The sequence below is a fragment of the Palaemon carinicauda genome, chromosome 43 (genome assembly GCF_036898095.1).
Source record: "Palaemon carinicauda isolate YSFRI2023 chromosome 43, ASM3689809v2, whole genome shotgun sequence".
In the NCBI taxonomy this organism is placed as follows: domain Eukaryota; kingdom Metazoa; phylum Arthropoda; class Malacostraca; order Decapoda; family Palaemonidae; genus Palaemon; species Palaemon carinicauda.
In genome coordinates, this window is record NC_090767.1 from 55294448 (window position 1) to 55317036 (window position 22589).

At 44.6% G+C, this 22589-nt stretch overlaps 1 protein-coding gene and 1 long non-coding RNA gene across 11 annotated transcripts in view; one reads left to right on the top strand and one right to left on the bottom strand.

Moving 5' to 3' along the window:
* Positions 1 to 22589, bottom strand: part of LOC137633460 (ADP/ATP translocase 3-like) — a 387552-nt gene that overhangs the window by 186290 nt on the left and 178673 nt on the right. The window lies entirely within an intron of this gene.
* The window catches only part of LOC137633463 (uncharacterized), a 234541-nt gene that overhangs the window by 99526 nt on the left and 112426 nt on the right, over positions 1 to 22589 (top strand). For 2 of the 4 annotated variants that reach the window (XR_011042243.1, XR_011042244.1), the window contains 2 exons: positions 10666 to 10765; positions 12991 to 13112. The exons of the other annotated variants lie outside the window; for them this stretch is intronic. This is a non-coding gene — a long non-coding RNA (uncharacterized lncRNA). Of the gene's footprint in view, positions 1 to 10665; positions 10766 to 12990; positions 13113 to 22589 lie in introns of those variants that run through there. 4 annotated transcript variants of the gene reach the window in all.

Genomic DNA, 22589 nt, shown 5'->3' on the forward strand with positions numbered 1-22589 from the left:
CATTAAGTAATGTAAAGTGTCAAGTATCAAAAATCATTATCAGATCTAACCACCTTTTTGAGTACTTGTTCTTATATGAATATCAACTATTGTCCCTTAATAGGGGAATGATTTCAATGACAGGCATCTGAGTGTTCGCATCGATTTCGGTCGTAGGGTAGCATTGTTATTACTATCTAAGCTGTGACTCTAGTTGGAAAAGCAGAATGCTACAAGAAGATGCTCTTGTGGTTGTTTCTGACCGATCTGGTCTAACACATTTCAACTACTCCTGATTGGTGATGCTCCCTCTCACCTGTCTGGCCAGGGAAGTAGCTCATCTAAGCCCTGTTTGTTCCATAACCGAAATACAAACCTTAGCTATTTAAATAGGGTATTACTTTTGGCGTAGCCGAAATGACGAGCCATTAGAATTTTAACGAGGGTTTACTACCCCCTCGCTAGTTAGCGTGGGGCTAGGGGAGGGGTAGCTAGCTATTCCTCCCCCCCCCTCACACACCGGTGACTAGCTCACTTTGCTTTTGGCTCGGGTGATGAGCAGACGTGTCTGCTCCCACCCTCGCTTGACAGCCTTTGATCTTTTTTTTTTTTTTTTTTTTTTTCTTTTTCTTTGCAGTTGTGTGTTTGGAAGTTGGCCTCTACTATGGATCTCCTGCGCGCCCGCGCACACCATCTCCTGCACACCATCGCTCCCCACACGCCCACGAGCCTGCTCGCCATAGATCGCCCGCGCGCACCCTCACCTGTGCGCAGTTGCGCACCTGCGCGCCCTGCGCGCTGTCGCTTTCCTGTGCGCCATTGCTTGCCTGCACGCCATTGCTTACCTGCACGCCATCACTCTCCTGCTTGCCACCACTCGCCCGCGTGCCCACGCCTTCATCTCCACTCACATGTGCGCGAACCTGGGATTATTCCATCGCTGCGAGCCCCGGCGTGATTCCCACTGGGTTTCGCAGCGCGAGCCCCCGAGCGAGATTTTAGGAACGAAAGAAGCCAGGTCGTCTTCTTCACATTCCCCCCCCCCCCCACAAGCACAGATCAGCGCGCTCGCAGTAGGAGAGGAGGTCTTAAGATAGGTCCAGGCACCAATCTTCTTCCCTCTCTTTTCAGGCAGGTCCTGTTGTAGTATCTACTCCGAAGGATCGCCCGATCCCCTTCCCTCCAGAGGAAGTCTCTGACACTGCATCTGTCAGTGGGCAGCCATGGTTTGGGTCCCTTATCAGAGCTGTCGTCCAGGCTGTCAAGCCTGCCTTCTCTGAGTTGGGCCTCAAACCAAGGGCAGCTCCGACCCCACTGAAGAGGAAGAGAGGAGTAGAGGTCGTGGTGACTTCTCCCGGGGTCAAGCTGGCTCCTAAGAAATCCGTAAGGAAGGCTCCTTCCCCCCCTCAGACTTTCTCTCCATCTCCTGTGGATGAGGATTTTTCGTCCTCAGGGGAGTCTACCGAGGCGAGGCCTTCTCCCATCGCACCAATGAGAGAAACCCCACCTCGAGCAGGAGAATCGTCTCGTGTTGGGGCGGAGAAGAGCCCTCAGACTTCGTTATTGGAGTCCTGTATCCCTCCTAAGAGGGAACAGAAGGACTCTTAAGACCATCCCTAAGTCGTCTTCCAGGATTCGACCGGAGCCAATGAGACCCGCGGAGAACGTCCACGTGTCCCCCCAAGTAGAGCCTTTGGAGACGGGAGACTTTGCTGCCAGTCCTCCAGGGGGAGAGCAGCAGGAGTCAGAGCATGCCTTCTGTCAGGTCTTGACCCTGATGAGGCATCTCAACGGGTTCCTGGACCCCAAGATTCCTCCTCGTCAGGGCAAGGACACGGTCCTGGACCGAGTCTTTGGCACTCAGAAACCCGCTAAGGCCAGTGCGGCTTTTCCCTGTTCCCAAGGGGCGAAGAGTGCCAGGGATAAGGTTGAGGGCCAGCTCTCTTAGCTCGCCTCCTCCAGCCGTTCCACTGCTGGCAACAAGCTCCTCCCGCCTCCTCGTGTCCACCAGAGGAGGTATTTTGAGATCATGGAGGAGTCTTGCTTAGCTCTTCCTTTGCACCACTCTGTGGAAGAGCTTACCAAGGGAGTCCCTCTTGAGAGACACTCTAGCCGGCAAGTGACTTTCTCGGCGACAGAGATCCTAAGCCAGGAGAAGGTCGCGAAGTGTGCCATGCAGGCTACTTCGTGGCTGGACGTCTGGTTGGGGTCTCTTGACATCCTGCTGCGATCCGAGGATCTGTCCAAGGAGAGCACCAGGAAGGCCCTGGAGACCTTCCTCCTTTTGGGCACCCGCACCATTGAGTTTCTGGCCCTCCAAGTCTCGAACTTGTGGGCCAATTCGATCTTGAAATGACGTGATGCGGTGGCAGAAAGGTTCCATTCGAAGGTCCCGGCCGTTGAAGTCAGCAGGCTCAGACATTCTTCCCTTTTGGGAAAGAGTCTGTTTGAGCCCAAAGATGTGGAACAGGCAACTGAGAGGTGGAGGAAATCCAACCAGGACTCTCTCCTCCAAAGGACTCTCACAACAAAGCCCTACAAACCTCCAGCACCTAAACAACCTCGCCCGTCGAAGACGACGAAACCGGCAGTGGCAGCAAAGACGACGGTGTCCAAACAGCAACCCTTTTCTGTCAAAGACAACAAAGGCAAAAAGTCCTCCAGGGGAGGCAAAAATCCTAGAGGGAGTGGCCGAGGCCGCAAACGCTACGATTGGCAGTCCCCCTGCATGTCCACAAGTGGGGGGATGCCTACAAAGTTGTACAATCAGGCGGCAGCAATCCGGGGCCAATTCCTGGACGATTTCCGTAATCGGTCAGGGATATCGCGTCCCGTTCACAACATCTCTACCTCCCCTGACAGCGAATCCAGTGTCGAGCTCCTACGCCATGGGATCGGTAAAGGGGCTAGCCCTACGGGCAGAAGTCGAGACCATGTTAAAGAAGGATGCTCTCCAAGAGGTCGTCGACGGTTCCCCAGGCTTCTTTAGTCGACTCTTTCTTGTAAAGAAGGCGTCTGGAGGCTGGAGACCAGTCATCGACCTCTCAGCTCTGAACAGGTTTGTCAAACAAACATTGTTCAGCATGGAGACGGCAGACACGGTCAGACTTGCAGTGAAACCACAAGACTTCATGTGTACACTGGATCTGAAGGACGCGTACTTCCAGATCCCAATCCATCCGTCTTCAAGGAAGTACTTAAGATTCAATCTAGACAACAAGATCTACCTGTTCAAGGTGCTGTGTTTTGGTCTCTCCACAGCACCTCAAGTATTCACCAGTGTTCACCCTGATCTCTTCGTGGGCACACAGGATCGGCATCCATCTCCTCCGCTATCTGGACGACTGGCTTATCCTGGCAGACTCGGAGTCGACCTTTCTTCGACACCGGGACAAGCTTCTGGGGCTTTGCCAAGATCTAGGGATCATGGTAAATCTCGAAGTCTTCTCTGCTTCCAACTCAACGACTGGTATATCTAGGCATGATCTTGGACACCAATCTCCACAAAGCCTTCTCATCAGACAACAGGATAGCAAGGCTGAGGAGGGTCTGGAATCCTTTCCTCAGACGAGAAGAGCTTCCAGCCCAATCGTGGTTACGTCTCCTTGGTCACCTCTCAACCCTGGCCCGTCTAGTTCCCAATGGTCGCCTCAGAATGAGATCTCTCCAGTGGCGACTCAAGTCCTGGTGGAATCAGGGTCTCGATTCCCCGGACGTCATGATCCCTATGGGTCCTGCAGAACAGACGGACTTTCAGTGGTGGTTGGCAGACGAAAACCTACGAAGGGGAGTGGATCTTCTCGTCCTCCCCCCGGATTTGATGCTGTTTTCGGACGCCTCAAAGAAGGGGTGGGGGGCCCATGTTCTGAATCACAGGACCTCAGGCCTGTGGTGAGAATCAGAAAAGTGCCTCCACATAAATCTGCTAGGAATGAAGGCCGTATTCCTGGCCCTTCAACAGTTCCAACAATACCTGGCGGGTCACTCTTTGGTGGTGATGAGCGACAACACCACAGTAGTGGCTTACATCAACAAGCAAGGAGGTACCTTTTCAAAGCAGCTATCCCATCTCGCAGTAGAGATACTGAGATGGACCGAAGTCCACTCGATTCCACTATCGGCTCGCTTCATTCCAGGCAAGAGGAATGTGCTCGCCTACAGTCTTAGCAGAGCGTCTCAGATAGTGAGTACCGAGTGGTCTTTGGATCATCTAGTAGCCAACAGAGTCCTGACTTTGTGGGGTTCCCCGACTGTGGATCTGTTCGCTACAGCGCTGAACTTCAAGCTCCCGCTGTACTGCTCCCCAGTCCCGGATCCCAAGGCACTCTGGCAAGGTGCCTTTCAACAACGGTGGGACAACATTGAAGTGTACGCCTTTCCCCCGTTCTGTCTGATGAGGAAGGTGCTCAACAAGACCAGAATATCGGTCAATCTCTCAATGACCCGTATAGCTCCGCTATGGCATCATGCGGAATGGTTTCCAGACCTTCTGCAACTCCTAATGGAACTTCCGAGAGAACTCCCTCCACGACACGAGCTACTCAATCAACCACACGCCAACATCTTTCACAAAGCCGTAGCTTCGCTTCGACTTCACGCCTGGAGACTATCCAGCATCTCTTCACTGAGAGAGGATTTTCGCAACAAGTTGCGAACAGGATGTCTGGACACCTGCGAAAGTCATCCGCAGGGGTCTACCAGGCAAAGTGGCGAGTTTTCAGTGGTTGGTGTCGTGGAAGGGGTATCTCTCCACTCGATGCCACTATTCCAGCAATAGCGGAGTTCTTCGTGTATTTGCAAGAAGAAATGCGCCTTTCAGTCTCGGCAGTGAAAGGCTATCGCTCAGCTTTAAGTCTAGCCATCAGGCTCAAAGGAGTGGACATTTCTTCTTCGCTGGAACTTTCCCTACTCATACGAAGTTATGAACTTACCTGCCCTCAGTCGGAAGTGAGACCTCCTCCATGGAACGTGGTTCGAGTTCTCAGGTCTCTTAAGAGACCTCCCTACGAACCATTACGCTAGGCTTCAGATCGCCATCTAACTTGGAAGACGGTGTTCCTACTAGCTTTGGCCTCGGCCAAGCGAGTCAGCGAACTTAATTGTCTCTCGTATGACATCGCCCATTCAAGGGGATGGGGGGAGGTAACGTTCAGATTCGTCCCTGAGTTTGTTGCTAAGACTCAGAATCCGGGAGTGCCGGACCCTCGGTTCGACTCTTTCCAGATCTCGAGTCCTCGTTCTGTAACAGGTGACCCAGACCATCTCCTACTGTGCCCAGTAAGGAGTCTGAGGCTATATCTCAAAAGAACGGCTGCAGTTCGTTCCCAAGTGCAGGCATTGTTTGTGAGCACTGGGAGAACAAAGAGGAGGGTTACCAAGAATACTATCTCAGCATGGATTCGTAGGGTAATCCATCTGTCCCTGAATCCTGACCCTCCTCCGTCACGTCGCCCTAGAGCACATGATGTCAGGGGCGTAGCTACGTCGCTGGCCTTCAAGAAGAACTTCAGTGAAGCAGGTTCTACATGCAGGGGTGTGGAAGCGTCGGACGACCTTCACAGCCCACTACCTGCAAGACGTGACCCACAGGAGGCTCGATACGTTCGCTATCATCCCTGTGGTGGCTGCACAACAGCTGGTTTAAACCTCATGCTCCTTAATGGACAAGTAGCAGAAGGTTGAGGGCATTATTACCCGGTTTTAGTCTGCATGAATAAAAAGGTTTGTCTGGCCCTTATTCTTTTCCTCATCCTCCCCTCTCTTGGGGAAAGCAGCCTCCTGGGTTCTCTGCACAGCTGACCTCAAACCACTGCAGGTAAACCATGCTTCCTTGTGTTCCTAGTATTAAGCTAATACTGTCACGTCCCCATACCCTGACTAGGTGGTATTGGGAGAGTCCTAGCCTAAAGTTTCCATCTAAAGGACTACAGGTCAACTTCTTAGGACAAGTCACACTTCAGACCTTCACACACAGCTTATGTAGGCTGCAGCCCTTGCGCAGCAAGGTTCTAGCGAGGTGCAGGGACTCCTTATTGTTGAGTGCTGACACACTCATATACCAAGTCCCCGGGCAAAGCCAAAAGCCAGTACTGGCTGGGACTTACCACCCTTCCTAAGGGGTGAGTCACCCATATTAAATAGCGTGGTTTGTATTTCAGTTACGGAACAAATGACAAATTCGTAGGTAATTTGTATTTTTCCTAACTATACAAACCTTAGCTATTTAATCAAACTTGCCCGCCAGCCCTGTCCCCTGTGAAGTCCTACCTCTAAGCAAAGTGCTCAAGCGCAGGTGTGTGTGATGGGGGGGTAGCAAGCTACCCTCCCTACTCCCCGCTAACTAGCGGTGGGGTAATAAACCCTCCTTAAAATTCTAATGGCTCGTCATTTCAGCTACGCCGAAAGTAACTACCCATATTAAATAGCTAAGGTTTGTATAGTTAGGAAAAATACAAATTACCTACGAATTTGTCATTTCAGTATTGTAGCTTAGGATTTGTTGACATGGAATGAGATTAGATGATCCAGGTACATTTAACCTCAATTTAAGAAAGATGTCTGCGTTATATTTTCAACTCTGTATGAATATAATAGGAGCCTTTGGAGGAAAATTGAGAGTAGCTACATTTTCTCTTAGTTTGCTGGAAAGGAAATCACTCTGAACGTTTCCTTTAGTTGCATGGGTTGAATAGGGAACCCATCCCTGTTTATTTTTGGCATAATGATTTCACATTGATTAATCTGTTATGGGACTTTGCTGAAACAGTTTCTTTGGTTATCACAGTATAATGGGTCTTACGAAAATCCCAGTTTAATTTGCATCCGATGTGTTGGAGAAGTTTAAGTTTGTTTTTGTTGTCAGTGTATCAGGATGCGGTTGGGACAGAATTTAGGTTGGCAAAATACAGTACCTTAAAATGGAAATAATTTAACCCTTTTACCCCCAGGCTCTTTGGAAATTTCCAACCCTTAACCCCCCGGGGGTTATTTTTTTCCCAGCAAATTTTGCAGTATATTTTTTTAAAATGCTCTTAACAGCCTTAATTTTTGTCATAGAGAGGTCAGGTTGGTCTCATTCTCTTGTAAAATGCCTGAATTTTCTAAAAAATTATCAAAAATGTGAAAAAAAAAATTTATAGCATTTATTTTGCAAGGACGTACCGGTACGTCCTTAGGGGGGAAAAGGGTTAATAAGATGTGCAGTCATACCGTAAATTATGAATTAAGGACAACCTGGTACAGTTATTCGAATCTGATCAACGCAAGTGCTGAGGAGGAATGAGGAGGGGGGGTGGGGAGATGTAGGGGTAGAGAGGGGGGATGTTGATGAAAGAGAGGTCTAATTGGTGAGGGACCTATGGTCGCGGTTCGATCACTCCCCAGTTTTCTATACCGACACAAGAGTGAGCGAGCTAGGTTTATTCCTGGTATTCCATGCATCTCTCTTTTTTTTCTCTAGTATATTCAGCAATAACTATGCCTTAGAAATAGTGCTAGAGGAGCATTTCACGGAGCGACACAGGTTCCTCGCCCAGAAATAGACTTTTCCTTCGTCAAAATCCCTTTATCTTTTGGTTTACAAAATAAGCAGGAAATAACTTTACTATTCATTTTAATTTAATATAAAGGTCAGGTAGTTGCCCTCCAAGGGAGGTACTGATAGCTGCATTTTGGTATTTAACCCTTTTACCCCCAATGGACGTACTGGTACGTATCACAAAACTCGTCTCTTTACCCCCATGGACGTACTGGTACGTCCTTGCAAAAAAATGCTATTTACATTTTTTTGATAACTTTATAAGAAATTTCAGGCATTTCCCAAAATAATGAGACCAACCTGACCTCTCTATGACAAAAAATTAAGGCTGTTAGAGCAATTTAAAAGATATATATTGCAAAATGTGCTTGAAAAAAAGAAACGCCTGGTGGTTAAGGGTTGGTAAGTTCCAAATAGCCTGGGGGTAAAAGGGTTAAGGCTACCTTGGTACCAATACCACGCCTTAAAGTCCCACCTTGAAGGGTGTGCTGCCTGTGCTAACTCGTCGGTGTAGGGAAATGTAAGAGCTGTCCCATCTGGCACATAACTGGCTGGGGTGAATTGGGGGTGAAGCTGGGGGTGACAGGGTAGTATTCTGCATTTGATGTCATCCCCTTTTCCAAAGTCTTTTGCGCATTTGAGAAGCATCACACAAACTTACTTTAGTCGTGTAGGGAAATGTAAGAGCTGTCCCATCTGGCACATAACTGGCTGGGGTGAATCGGGGGTGAAACTGGGGGTGTCAGGGTAGTACTCTCCATCTGATGTCATCCCCTTTTCCAAAGTCTTTTTGCGCCTTTGAGAAGCATCACACAAACTTACCTTAGTCGTGTAGGGGAATGTAAGAGCTGTCCGATCTGGCACATAACTGGCTGGGGTGAATCGGGGGTGAAACTGGGGGTGTCAGGGTAGTACTCTCCATCTGATGTCATCCCCTTTTCCAAAGTCTTTTTGCGCCTTTGAGAAGCATCACACAAACTTACCTTAGTCGTGTAGGGGAATGTAAGAGCTGTCCGATCTGGCACATAACTGGCTGGGGTGAATCGGGGGTGAAACTGGGGGTGTCAGGGTAGTACTCTCCATCTGATGTCATCCCCTTTTCCAAAGTCTTTTTGCGCCTTTGAGAAGCATCACACAAACTTACCTTAGTCGTGTAGGGGAATGTAAGAGCTGTCCGATCTGGCACATAACTGGCTGGGGTGAATCGGGGGTGAAACTGGGGGTGTAAGGGTAGTACTCTCCATCTGATGTCATCCCCTTTTCCAAAGTCTTTTTGCGCCTTTGAGAAGCATCACACAAACTTACCTTAGTCGTGTAGGGGAATGTAAGAGCTGTCCGATCTGGCACATAACTGGCTGGGGTGAATCGGGGGTGAAACTGGGGGTGTCAGGGTAGTACTCTCCATCTGATGTCATCCCCTTTTCCAAAGTCTTTTTGCGCCTTTGAGAAGCATCACACAAACTTACCTTAGTCGTGTAGGGGAATGTAAGAGCTGTCCGATCTGGCACATAACTGGCTGGGGTGAATCGGGGGTGAAACTGGGGGTGTCAGGGTAGTACTCTCCATCTGATGTCATCCCCTTTTCCAAAGTCTTTTTGCGCCTTTGAGAAGCATCACACAAACTTACCTTAGTCGTGTAGGGGAATGTAAGAGCTGTCCGATCTGGCACATAACTGGCTGGGGTGAATCGGGGGTGAAACTGGGGGTGTCAGGGTAGTACTCTCCATCTGATGTCATCCCCTTTTCCAAAGTCTTTTTGCGCCTTTGAGAAGCATCACACAAACTTACCTTAGTCGTGTAGGGGAATGTAAGAGCTGTCCGATCTGGCACATAACTGGCTGGGGTGAATCGGGGGTGAAACTGGGGGTGTCAGGGTAGTACTCTCCATCTGATGTCATCCCCTTTTCCAAAGTCTTTTTGCGCCTTTGAGAAGCATCACACAAACTTACCTTAGTCGTGTAGGGGAATGTAAGAGCTGTCCGATCTGGCACATAACTGGCTGGGGTGAATCGGGGGTGAAACTGGGGGTGTCAGGGTAGTACTCTCCATCTGATGTCATCCCCTTTTCCAAAGTCTTTTTGCGCCTTTGAGAAGCATCACACAAACTTACCTTAGTCGTGTAGGGGAATGTAAGAGCTGTCCTATCTGGCACATAAATGGCTGGGGTGAATCGGGGGTGAAGCTGGGGGGTGTCAGGGTAGTTCTCTGCATTTGATGTCATCCCCTTTTCCAAAGTCTTTTGCGCATTTGAGAAGCATCACACAAACTTACCTTAGTCGTGTATTTGGTCTTACTGCTTCCTAGGGAGCTTTTATCATCCTTGATATAATGGACTGCTCTCGAAATAAGGACTCCTGTCCTCGGTGGTGACTTGGGGACACTAAAGTAAACTCTAAATGTCTACATTAATGATAATTTATTCACATTCAGGGTTTTATAAAGGCTTATTTCATACATTTATTTTGCTCATTTCCAATTTTTGTATTTAATGTGATGGCATTAACAAGTTTCTGTTTAATATTAGTTGTAACCAAAGTAGCGTATGAAATATTTCAGTATAGCTAGTTTATTTTTCTTTATTTTTTCTTAATTAAAATCCTGTAAATCTTGTGGGTGTTGCAAGTGGCTTTATATTGTTCTTGTGTAATATAATTGACCTTTTAAAAGGTAGGAATTGGAATAACCAATTGATTTTCTAAATTAATTTTGAATTTACCGGGTGTAAATATTCAGAATCATCGGAAGGTAATTGGTTCACGGAAGTTAAGGTAGAAACCCTATTTGAAATTCCTGTGTAATTTGTTGAAAAAAAATTTAGTTTTACTAAAGGTATGACTTAGAAATGGGACCAAATTTAGATGGATGCCTTTTTAATTGTTTAGTGAAAGTGATGTCTTAAAATAGGTTAATAAAATAACAAAAGGATATTTGTCAAGTTAAAAACTGGTGATGCATTAAGGCAGGATCCTATTTCTAGTTCACATTAGAAAATCCAGTTCACCAAGTAGACCTATACAAAAATTAGCCGAGATCAGTTTGCACTATGGAACTAAATATTAAATATTAAGAAATATTTTATATCAAGATATTTTAATTGTTCTTCTGTAGTTTTTAAATGAGAAAATAATTTTATTTTCCTTTTTTTATAGGTAATGGACTGAAATGATAGACGGCTTCTGTTCTTCGTCAACTGAAGACCAAAGTCGTGTGAAACTCGAGGCTGACTTCATCATATAAACCTATAGAATGGTGAGTATTGAGTTTCATTTAAGGGGAGAGTGAGTGAGTGAGTGAGTGAGTTTCTCTTGCCTCAATACTCCCAGTTTCTCAATACTCACATTTTCTCTTGCCTCAATACTCTCCGTTTCTCTTGCCTCAATACTCACATTTTCTCTTGCCTCAATACTCTCCGTTTCTCTTGCCTCAATACCTCAATACTCTCAGTTTCTCAATACTCACATTTTCTCTTGCCTCAATACTCACATTTTCTCTTGCCTCAATACTCACATTTTCTCTTGCCTCAATACTCTCCGTTTCTCTTGCCTCAATACCTCAATACTCTCAGTTTCTCAATACTCACATTTTCTTTTGCCTCAATACTCACATTTTCTCTTGCCTCAATACTCTCCGTTTCTCTTGCCTCAATACCTCAATACTCTCAGTTTCTCAATACTCACATTTTCTCTTGCCTCAATACTCACATTTTCTCTTGCCTCAATACTCACATTTTCTCTTGCCTCAATACTCACATTTTCTCTTGCCTCAATACCTCAATACTCTCCGTTTCTCAATACTCACATTTTCTCTTGCCTCAATACTCACATTTTCTCTTGCCTCAATACTCACATTTTCTCTTGCCTCAATACTCTCCGTTTCTCTTGCCTCAATACTCCCAGTTTCTCAATACTCACATTTTCTCTTGCCTCAATACTCACATTTTCTCTTGCCTCAATACTCTCCGTTTCTCTTGCCTCAATACCTCAATACTCTCAGTTTCTCAATACTCACATTTTCTCTTGCCTCAATACTCACATTTTCTCTTGCCTCAATACTCTCCGTTTCTCTTGCCTCAATACTCCCAGTTTCTCAATACTCACATTTTCTCTTGCCTCAATACTCACATTTTCTCTTGCCTCAATACTCTCCGTTTCTCTTGCCTCAATACCTCAATACTCCCAGTTTCTCAATACGTACTCACATTTTCTCTTGCCTCAATACTCTCCGTTTCTCTTGCCTCAATACCTCAATACTCCCAGTTTCTCAATACGTACTCACATTTTCTCTTGCCTCAATATTCTCCGTTTCTCTTGCCTCAATACTCACATTTTCTCTTGCCTCAATACTCTCCGTTTCTTTTGCCTCAATACTCCCAGTTTCTCAATACTCACATTTTCTCTTGCCTCAATACTCTCCGTTTCTCTTGCCTCAATACTCACATTTTCTCTTGCCTCAATACTCCCATTCTCCTCTCTTTGTCTTCTCGAGTCATTAAGATACATAAATTTTTGGGACAGTTTTAATTGTTAACATATGTAATTTGGAGCCTCATTAGCCTTTTCTCTGTTTTAATTCAACTTTTCCATTTCACATATGTAGTGTTTTTAATGACTTAACTATTTCTTTGTTCCTTAGTTTTTTAATACACATTTTGTCCCAGGTAAGACTACAGCAAATATAATATTGCGTATTTAAGACTACAACAAATAACGATATAATATTGCGTATATTGTAATTATGTTCTTTTAGACATAACTTTGATAAGGGTTTTAGAAAGATGAAAAATACTTCATCTAAATAGGAGATAAATTACATATGCAATCTAATACACTATATAATATATCATTTTTCAGTAGGCCTAACGTTAAATATAGGTGATATATCATTTGTAATAGGCCTTGTGTCGTTAACATGGACAAAATGGGTTATTTAAAACCAAGATAGGAACAAATATATGTTATATTGACAAATACCAAAATTCCATTGATAGAAATGTTCAGTATTTATGTAATATAGTGAAATTTTGCAGTCTCTTTAATGCTATTTGTTTTGTAGTTTCTTATACGAGTTGCTTAAATGCTATTTGTTTTGTTTTGTAGTCTCTTGAATAGCATTTAAGAGACTACAAAACCAAAATAAATAAGACTACAAAACAGCATTTACGAGACTAGAAAACAAATGCTCTTAAATGCTACTTGTATTGTAGTCTGATTTATTTTGGCTTTGTAGTCTCTTAAATGCTATTTTAGAGACTACAAAACAAAACAAATCTACATTTGAACCCTTTTCAGAGACTAAAAAGCAAAACAAAAATGCTCTTAAATGCTATTATAAAACAAATAGCATTTAAGAGCATTTGTTTTGTTTGTTAGTCTCTTAAAAGGGTTCAAATGTATATTATAAAACAAATAGCATTTAATTCACTATGCAAATATTCTCTAATTTGTTAACTAATTGTGATATTTCATATTTTGCAGGTATAGGCCTAAGCAGATAACTCAGCGTTGGAGCATAACTCATACCAGAAGATTGCAAAGAGTCGGAGACAAGAGGAGAATCGTCGACACCGAAGAAATCAATCAAAAGACGCTGGTAAATCCAGGGCAAAATTACGTATAAATCTGGATCCATAATTGGAAAAATTCAAAGAAAATATTTTGATTTTAATTTTTTTTTTTTTTTTTTGGTGGCTGTGACAAAACAGTATCTCGGTTTTAAAATATTTTTGGAATAATAAAAAGTAATGATATTTATTATGTAATTTTATTTTGACCCAAAGAAATGATACAATTGTATTCATTTTGTACGACAACCAAAGATTTTGAACAATAGTAATAGTATATATGGGTTGTATGACTGGCCAGAATTTTGAAATGTTGGCTAAAAGTTGCCAGGTAGGATATTTATTCTGAATTACTGGACATAGTCTCCAAAATCATTACTTTCCTCTATATAGGAGGGACGGCCAGGGGTCCCACCTTACTGCTTCAGTAGGTTACCAAATCCCCTATATCCATCCCAGGGTCTTCAGTCATCAGTTTCTGTAGAGTATATCGCAGTTTACCATCAATATAGAAAATGGGTAACATAGAAAACGAGATTCAAAGGCAGAATACGGAATTGCAGTTACTATACCCTCCTTATATCACTAAGGTCTGAACAAATAAATTAATAATATACTAATTCCTATAGAGATATTGATGCTCACCATGTAACTATAAAGGGAGTACTGGGAAAATTATATACAAGGAATATATAACAGCTGAACGTATGGTTGTTATATTGGCAAGATCAATTATGCATAGATTAAGCGTTGTAAAATTATATTTATATTAAAAATAAGAACTGAATAGATATACGAAAGAATAAAAATTAGTTCTAGAATACTTATGCTCGTGGATATAATGAGTATTACAAATACATTGAAGAGATGAAAATATTAACACTGGATAACATCGTAATATTGGCAAGATCAATTATGCATAGATTAAGCATTGTATAATTATATTTATATTCAAAATGGGAACTGAATAGATATACGATAGAATAAAAATTAGTTCTAGAATACTTATGCTCGTGGATATAATGAGTATTACAAATACATTGAAGAGATGAAAATATTAACACTGGATAACAAAGATTAGATATCAAACACATTTGTTAATGAGTGATAATATTGCCAGTGTAGCAAGGTGCTTTTAACTGTGAAAAGTATTTGCACAATAATGCCATAAGAAAATAATTTGCATATATACTTCGTCTTTATAAAACAATGTATAAGGAATTACGAAGCATGTTACAAAAAATGGACAGTTAAATTTTAATAAGATACAAGTGAAGTACTGAAAAACAATTTGGTTTTTGCAACCTTTTTAGGTCAAAAATCTTCTGAGAGATTGAATGATACCGGATATTAAAAGCAAATATTATTGATTTTACAATGCAATATATAAAGACGGAAGTATGTCAATGAAAATCTCTACATGAATGTGAATGACATAGACCTAGATTAGACTTGGGGTCTATCATTAAGGTCTGGGCTGATTACAGTTTATTCCAATGCACGAAGAAACCAGGAAATGTTTAAAAAGCTTTAAAAAGAAACAGTGAAAGTTTAAAGAAACTGATAAAACCTTGAGACAAAGAAATAACAGATTAATTAGTAGGTTTAGAAAGGAACTATGAAATCTCCAATGAAGACGGATCATGGTTTAATATTGAGCATAGGGGCATTAACTTATATGCTGTTGCATTTTACCATGGATTACTTTATAACTTTTCAAATTTCCTTAAATCTAAAGCTATTAAAACTGCAATTATCTTAAAAATTACTTTGAAACCATACAAATTACTCAAGCTAAGGTAATTCCCTTAAAAGTTTAAACCCTGCAGGTGATAAATGTATTTATTACTGTCAAATGAAACATTTAAATTGAAGACGCTGGCAGATGTATAATAAGAGTTAGTAAGAATTAAAATCTGTCAAGAGTCAACCATGGGGATAAAACTAGCAAAAGAAGACATTGAAACATCTAAGGCACCGGAGGAAGCAGCAGGGCCTACCGGAACTGCGTCACAATCGCTCGCCCTTCATTCCTATTTCTAGCACGCACTCTTGCCTCTCTCACATCTATCCTCCTATCACCCAGAGCTTCCTTCACTCCATCCATCCACACAAACGTTGGCCTTCCTCTTGTACTTCTCCCATCAACTCTTGCATTCATCACCTTTAGCAGACAGCCATTTTCCATTCTCTCAACATGGCCAAACCACCTCAACACATTCATATCCACTCTAGCTGCTAACTCATTTCTTACACCCGTTCTCTCCCTCACCACTTCGTTCCTAACCCTATCTACTCGAGATACACCAGCCATACTCCTTAGACACTTCATCTCAAACACATTCAATTTCTGTCTCTCCGTCACTTTCATTCCCCACAACTCCGATCCATACATCACAGTTGGTACAATCACTTTCTCATATAGAACTCTCTTTACATTCATGCCCAACCCTCTATTTTTTACTACTCCCTTAACTGCCCCCAACACTTTGCAACCTAAATTCACTCTCTGACGTACATCTGCTTCCATTCCACCATTTGCTGCAACAACAGACCCCAAGTACTTAAACTGATCCACCTCCTCAAGTAACTCTCCATTTAACATGACATTCAACCTCGCACCACCTTCCCTTCTCGTACATCTCATAACCTTACTCTTACCCACATTAACTCTCAACTTCCTTCTCTCACACACCCTGGCAAATTCTGTCACTAATCAGCCAAGCTTTTCTTCTGCGTCTGCAACCAGTACAGTATCATCCGCAAACAACAACTGATTTACCTCCCATTCATGGTCAGTCTCATCTACCAGTTTCAATCCTCATCCGAGCACTCGAGCATTCACCACTCCATCAACATACAAGTTAAACAACCACGGCGACATCACACATTCCTGTCTCAGTCCCACTCTCACCGGAAACCAATCACTCACTTCATTTCCTATCCTAACACATGCTTTACTACCTTTGTAGAAACTGTTCACTGCTTGCAACAACCTTCCAACAACTCCATATAACCTCATCACATTCCACATTGCTTCCCTATCAACTCTATCATACACTTTCTCAAAAGTTCATGGAGAAGGAAATAGAGAATTTCAAATATAGGACGAAAGCCATTTGAACAATTAGCAAAGAATATGGATGAAACTGAGAAATGCTAAAATTTAAGACTAGCACAATGTACATTGGGACTATGAGGAGGAATTTCACGAACCATCAAATTTTGTGTTAAAAAGAGATTTGAAAATTGAATACTTTAAAAAGTAGAACTTTTCGAATATAATGTTCTGTTAACCACTAACCTTTGTTATCTGGTGGCCAATTGGAAACGACAATACCTGGTGATTGCCAGACTGGGGTTTGAGTCACAAACTCAATAGTTTCTTGTTATCTACCTACTGGGTAATCAGCAGCCATTGCCTGGCCCTCCCTGGTCTTAGCTTGGGTGGAGAGGGGCCTTGGGTGCTGATCATATGTATATATGCTTAGTCTTAAGGACACTGTCACTGTCCCTTTCATCTGCCATTCATGAGATGCCTTTAAACCTTTGCAGTGTCTTGTGGTCTCCTGGGTTCAACATCTGAAAAAGGAAATGAATTAATATTCTAATCATTTTATCTATCATTACACAGAGAGAGAGAGAGAGAGAGAGAGAGAGAGAGAGAGAGAGAGAGAGAGAGAGAGAGAGAGAGAGAGAGAGAGAGAGAGAGAGAGATATATATATATATATATATTACCAATCTAGAAAACTCATTTCCCCCAATAAAATATTCAAAAGTATTTTTCAATTTAACTCATATTATTATTATTATTATTATTATTATTATTAAGCTACAACCCTAGTTGGAGAAGCAGGATGCTATAAGCCCAAGGGCTCCAACAGGGAAAATAGCCCAGTGAGGAAAGGAAGCGAGGAAAAAATAAAATATCCTCGTGATGTAGGGTCCATTCTGCAGTAAGAACTTTCCTTCTGCTGAGAAGATCCCTCCTGATGTTATTCTCCCTATCTATGAAGTGAGTGATCAGGGCTTGGTGAATGGCCACTAGCTCTTTGATATTTATGTGTCATTTCCTCTGAGACTCTATCCATAGATCCTTGTCGCAAATCGTATGCGTCAAACAGGGACGAAATCGACTTCTCTAGTTTAGACAGACCAGACACATGAAGCGCACTGTGTGCTGATTGCTGCGAGGGATCGTCAACCGTAGCCGGGTGACCACCAGGGGAAAGTCCTTGCGACATTTCCGGAGCGCCTTGAACGCGAACTGAACCAAATATCGTCCCCAGAAAAATTAAATTCTGTGAGGGTGTTAGTTGAGATTTGGCCAGGTTACCATCAGACCTAACTGTTGCGTTAAGGGCATTATCCTTCGAAGAGCCTCCAGACACTTTACTCTGAGTGGTCAGTAGTCCAGGTACAAAGAAGAAACCTTACTCCCTTTGTGTACAATGGACTGATGTCCAGAACAGGTTTTCATCCCTCCCGAGTGTTTCGGAACTAGGAAAAGTATGATGTAAAGACCCCTCCGAGGAGGTGTCCTCTACATTACTATGAATGAAGCTGACAGCTTAAGGCTCACTTGTTCTTAAAGAGCTGCTGCCTTGTCTCCTGAGTGGACTGTTGTCAGCTCTAGGGGTATAGACGACAAGGGAGGCATAAAACGTCTCACTTTTTTATTCGGTTTGTTGACTTGAGAATCTGCGAGTTTGATCTCCAGTCGCAATCCTCTGAGGTCTCTTTTTAAGAACTGCCATGAAAAGGGCGGAAAGTTTGATGGGGACATCCCTCCAGGCCTTAACCAAACAGGCAAACAGATGTATCTGAGCCTTGTCCCTAGGGTCTGTGGCTTCTGCGAAAGTTCCGAGAGTCCAGTCCATAAGGCTGAAGACTTTTATTGTCTAAAAGTTTACTTCAGCCGATGGTCTATTTCAAAATTGGACCACAAACTATGACTTGCTCATGGTTGACCTGAGTGAGGAAAAGAAAAAGGAGGCCTTCCCTAGAACCTTCTCTTGGACATCCATTGGTTGAGAGTTGAGAAAACTCTTAACCCATCTAGCCAGAACCATTTTTTTTTTAAATCAGTTGACTGTAATGCATCCTGAGATTCGTCTTCTAATTCGGCTAACGGAACATCGATTCCCTGAATCGAATGAGTAGGAGACAAAACCTCGTCATTGCGACGGTTATTATCTTCCAAAATAATTCATCTTGTCTGGAAGAAATCTCGTGAAGGATATCGTCCAGTTGCGAAGAAGTATCACGTTTAAGTTCGAGGGAGAGACAGGTTCTAGTGCTTCTAGCATAAGATCATCATGCTCTAAGGGAGCAACAACATCTGTGAACCCATGTGAGGGAAAATCTATGAACGCATGCGTCCAGCATGTTGTATGTCAACAGCGTGAAGCGAGGGAGCGTTAGTTGTGCGTTCAGAAAATCGCGAAGGAGAGATACAAAACTTCTCTATCCTGTTGCGAGGACAAGTTCCGACCATATGAGTCCATCATGGGTCTAGCTTGAGACTGTTGTATGTTTCCCTGAGAGGTATCAGTCTAATGCATGAGTCCCGAATGCCGTGAGTTTGCCGCGAGCCGTGAGGAAGCGCGTCCAGTCAATCGCAAAGAAGAGACAAATGTTTGTCTACGGTGACGTGTGACAAAACCTGACTGCATGCGTCCAGTATATGTCCAGAATGCCGCATGTATCCACTTTGCCGTGAGTTTACAGACTGCTGCATGCGTCCAGATTGCTGCGTCCACCGTGGCATGTGTGTCTGCCGTGGTGTCTGCGTCTGCCGTGAGGGAGAGACCAGACTGCTGCATATTGTCAACTGTCGATACTTCTATGTAACGATTGTTGTGAGAGATCTCCCCCGAGAGACCAGACTGGTGTCTGCGTCTGCCGTGAGGAAGAGACCAGACTGCCGCATGCGTCCGTCCTAACGCTTGTCGCAAAGCGAGTTGATCGCTGCGAGGGAGCGTTTCGCAGAGAGGTATCGTCAACTGTCGATACTTGTATGTATCGATTGTTGTGAGAGATCTCTCCCGAGAGACCAGACTGGCGTCTGCCGTGAAGGAGAGACCAGACTGGTGTCTGCGACTGCCGTGAGGAAGAGACCAGACTGCCGCATGCGTCCGTCCTAACGCTTGCCGCAACGCGAACTGATCACTGGGAGGGAGCGTTGCCGAGTATCGGAGAACTATGCTGTCCGATACTATTGGAGGACCGTTATCTTGGTCTATCGCTGTGCTTAAATTCTTTTAGGTGTATCTTTTCTGCCTGAGAATCGTAAGCGTCAACAGAGACGAAATAGACCTCTTTAATTCTGACAAATCAGATACGAAATGAGCGTCGTGTCCTTTAACTGAACTATGTAGTGATCACTGAGAGGTATCGTCAACTGTCGATACTTCTAGCGCGCCTCGTGCGCGATCTGAATCGTGTATCGATTGTTGTGAGAGAGACCCCCGCCCCCCGAGAGACCAGACCGTCATCTACGTTTGTCGACAGGTAAGAGCCTGTCCAGGTGGTTAACAGGAGAAAGACCCTGTGACATTTCCCAATCTGGGGGCAGAAAAAGAAGCGTGTACTGACGTAAACTGAGCACCTTCTTCATCCGACGGACTATTATTATTATTATTACTATCCAAGCTACAACCCTAGTTGGAAAAGCAAAATGCTATAAGCCCAGGGGCTCCAACAGGGAAAAATAGCCCAGTGAGGAAAGGAAATAAGGAAATAAATAAATGATGAGAACAAATTAACAATAAATCATTCTAAAATAAGAAACAACGTCAAAACAGACATGTCATATACAGTAATAAACTATCAACAACATCAAAAACATATATGTCATAAATAAACTATAAAAAGACTATGCGTCTAACGCAATTGTTTCGGTGCTGACACGTAGTCTTAGTCCGAAAGGAACACCTCCGGTGAACACCAGTCACTGCAGGAGAGTTTATTAGGAGACATACGTCTCTTGCGGGGTTTAGAACGTAGTTTTTGGCTCCAACCACGTCGCGATTTTTGTGTCCGATGAAGACATACATTTTAACATGACAAATTCGAGGATAATTTGTATTTTTCCTAACCATACAAACCTTAGCTATTCACATTGGGTTTACCTTTTAGCGCAGCTGAAATGGCGAGCCATTAGAATTTAACGAGGGTGTATTACCCCCGCGCTAGTTAGCGGGGGGGGGGGGGGTAGGGGAGTGGTAGCTAGCTACCCCTCCCCCCCCTCACACACAGATGAATGCTCACTTTCACTTAGAGGTAGGACCTGTCTTGGGGGACAGGGCTGGCGGGCAAATATGTGTAAATAGCTAAGGTTTGTATGGTTAGGAAAAATACAAATTATCTTCGAATTTGTCATTTGTTCCGTAACCGAAATACAAACCACGCTATCTACATTGGGTGACTTACCCATTAGGTAGGGTGGAAAGTCCCCAGCCATACTGGCTTTGGCTTTACCCGGGGACTCAGAATCCGAGTGAGTCGCACTCGAGAAAAGGAGTCCCTGCACGTCACAAGTTCCTTGCTCCGCAAGGAACCGTGTGGCCTACATAAGCTTGTGTGTGAAGGAAGAAGTGTGACCCATCCTAGGCAGTTGACCTGGAGTTCCAGAAGGAACTCTGGGTTAGGACGTTCCCAATACCACCTCGTCAGGGTATGGGGGACGCGACAGTATTGACTCAATACTCGGAACACAAGGAAGCATGGTTTACCTGCAGAGGTTTGAGGTCAGCTATACAGAGACCAGGATGCTGCCTCCCCGTAGAGGGGATGATGAAGAAAGAAATAAGGGCCAGACATACTTCTTTCGTTCATGCAGACTAAAACCTAATAACAATGCCCTCAACCTTCTGCTACCTGTCCAAAAAGGAGCCTGAGGTTAGACCAGCTGTTGTGTAGCCACCACAGAGCGATAGAAAACGTATCGAGACTCCTGTGGGTCACGCCCTGCAGGAAGCGGGCTGCGAAGGTCATCAGACGCTTCAAGACTCCAGCTTGTAGCACCTGCGTCACAGAGTAGTATTACTCGAAGGCGAGGGACGTTGCGATGTATCCAACATCGTGCTGTAGGGCGACGTGACGGGGGAGGGTCTGGAGACAGGTCGAGATGAATGTCCTTGAGTCCAGGCTGAAGAGGTATACTGGTGACTCTCCCCCGTGTCCTCCTTGTGCTCCCAAATCGGCTGCAACTGAGGACAAACTGCAGCTGTTCCCAAAGCTAACCTCTCGATTCCTTTACTGGCAAGAAAGAGAAGGTCTTGGGACATCAGATACAGAATGGAGACTCGAAATCTTGAAGGAATTAGACCGAAGGGCCGGGACCCCCAGATTCTGAGTCTAGCCAACAACTCAGGGGCAAACCTGAATGTTGCCTTCCCCTCTTCCTTAGAAAGGGGGAGTCGTACGAGACCAAGAAGATTGCTTACACACTGGCCGTGGCCAGAGTGAGCAGGAGACCCAAGGCGGAATACAATCCGAGGCCTGTCGTAAAGGGTCTTGAGAAGATCTCTTAAAGGACTAAAAGTCCGAGCCATGCTCCAAGTTGGAGGTCTTCCTCCGACTAGGGCAGGGACGATCGTAGCTTCACATGAGCGAGGAAAGATCCAGCGGGCAGGAAAAAGTTATTCCTTTAAGCCTGAAGGTCAAGGAAAGGCTGAGCGACAGGCTTCATTGCCGAGAGCGGAAAGGAGTTTCCTCCCGCCGAAAGGCAATAAGACCGTTATTGCTGGAGAAGAGGCCTCACGGGAAGAGGTATATCTCCCACGGCACCAACCACCGAAGACTCTTCACTTTGCCTGGAAGACCCCTGCGGATGACTATCGCAGATGACGCGACCTCCGTACCGCGACTGTAGCGGGTTGTCTCTTCTTAAGGAGGAGGCGTAGTGTCTCAAGGCAAGAAGCCGAAGCGACGCCCCGGTTCGGGAGAGATGTCGCAGTGTGGTTGTTTGAGTAGTCTGCGCCGTGGGAGAAGCTCTCCCGGGAGTTCCGTTAGGGGAAGCAGAGGGTCCAGAAACCGTTCTGCGCATAGTCCCAGTGGAGCTCTCCCAATGAAAGGTTGACAGACAACCTGGTCTTGTTGAGACCCATTGTCCACAGACAAAAAGGAGGGAAGACGCAGGCGTTGAAGTTGTCCCACCATCACCGGAATGCATCTTGCCAGAGTCTCGGGGTCTGAGACTGGGGGGAAGACTAGCGGAAGCTTGAGGTTCCAAGCTGTCGCGATCAGGTCCCCCAGACCAGGACTAGCTGGTTACCCAAGGTCAAAGACCCCCAGGTACACTCTTTCTACGAGGCTCTGCTCGGATAGTCGGAGAGAACATTCCCCTGCCTGGAATGAGAGAGCCGATGGTGGTAACGAGAGAATCTCAATCATCCCAGTATCTCTACTGCAAGATGTGAAGGTGTGAAAATGCGTCCCCTGCTGGTTAGAATACGCCAGAATCATAAAGTCGACGCGCATGGGGCGACTCGGCAGGAGCTGTAGGA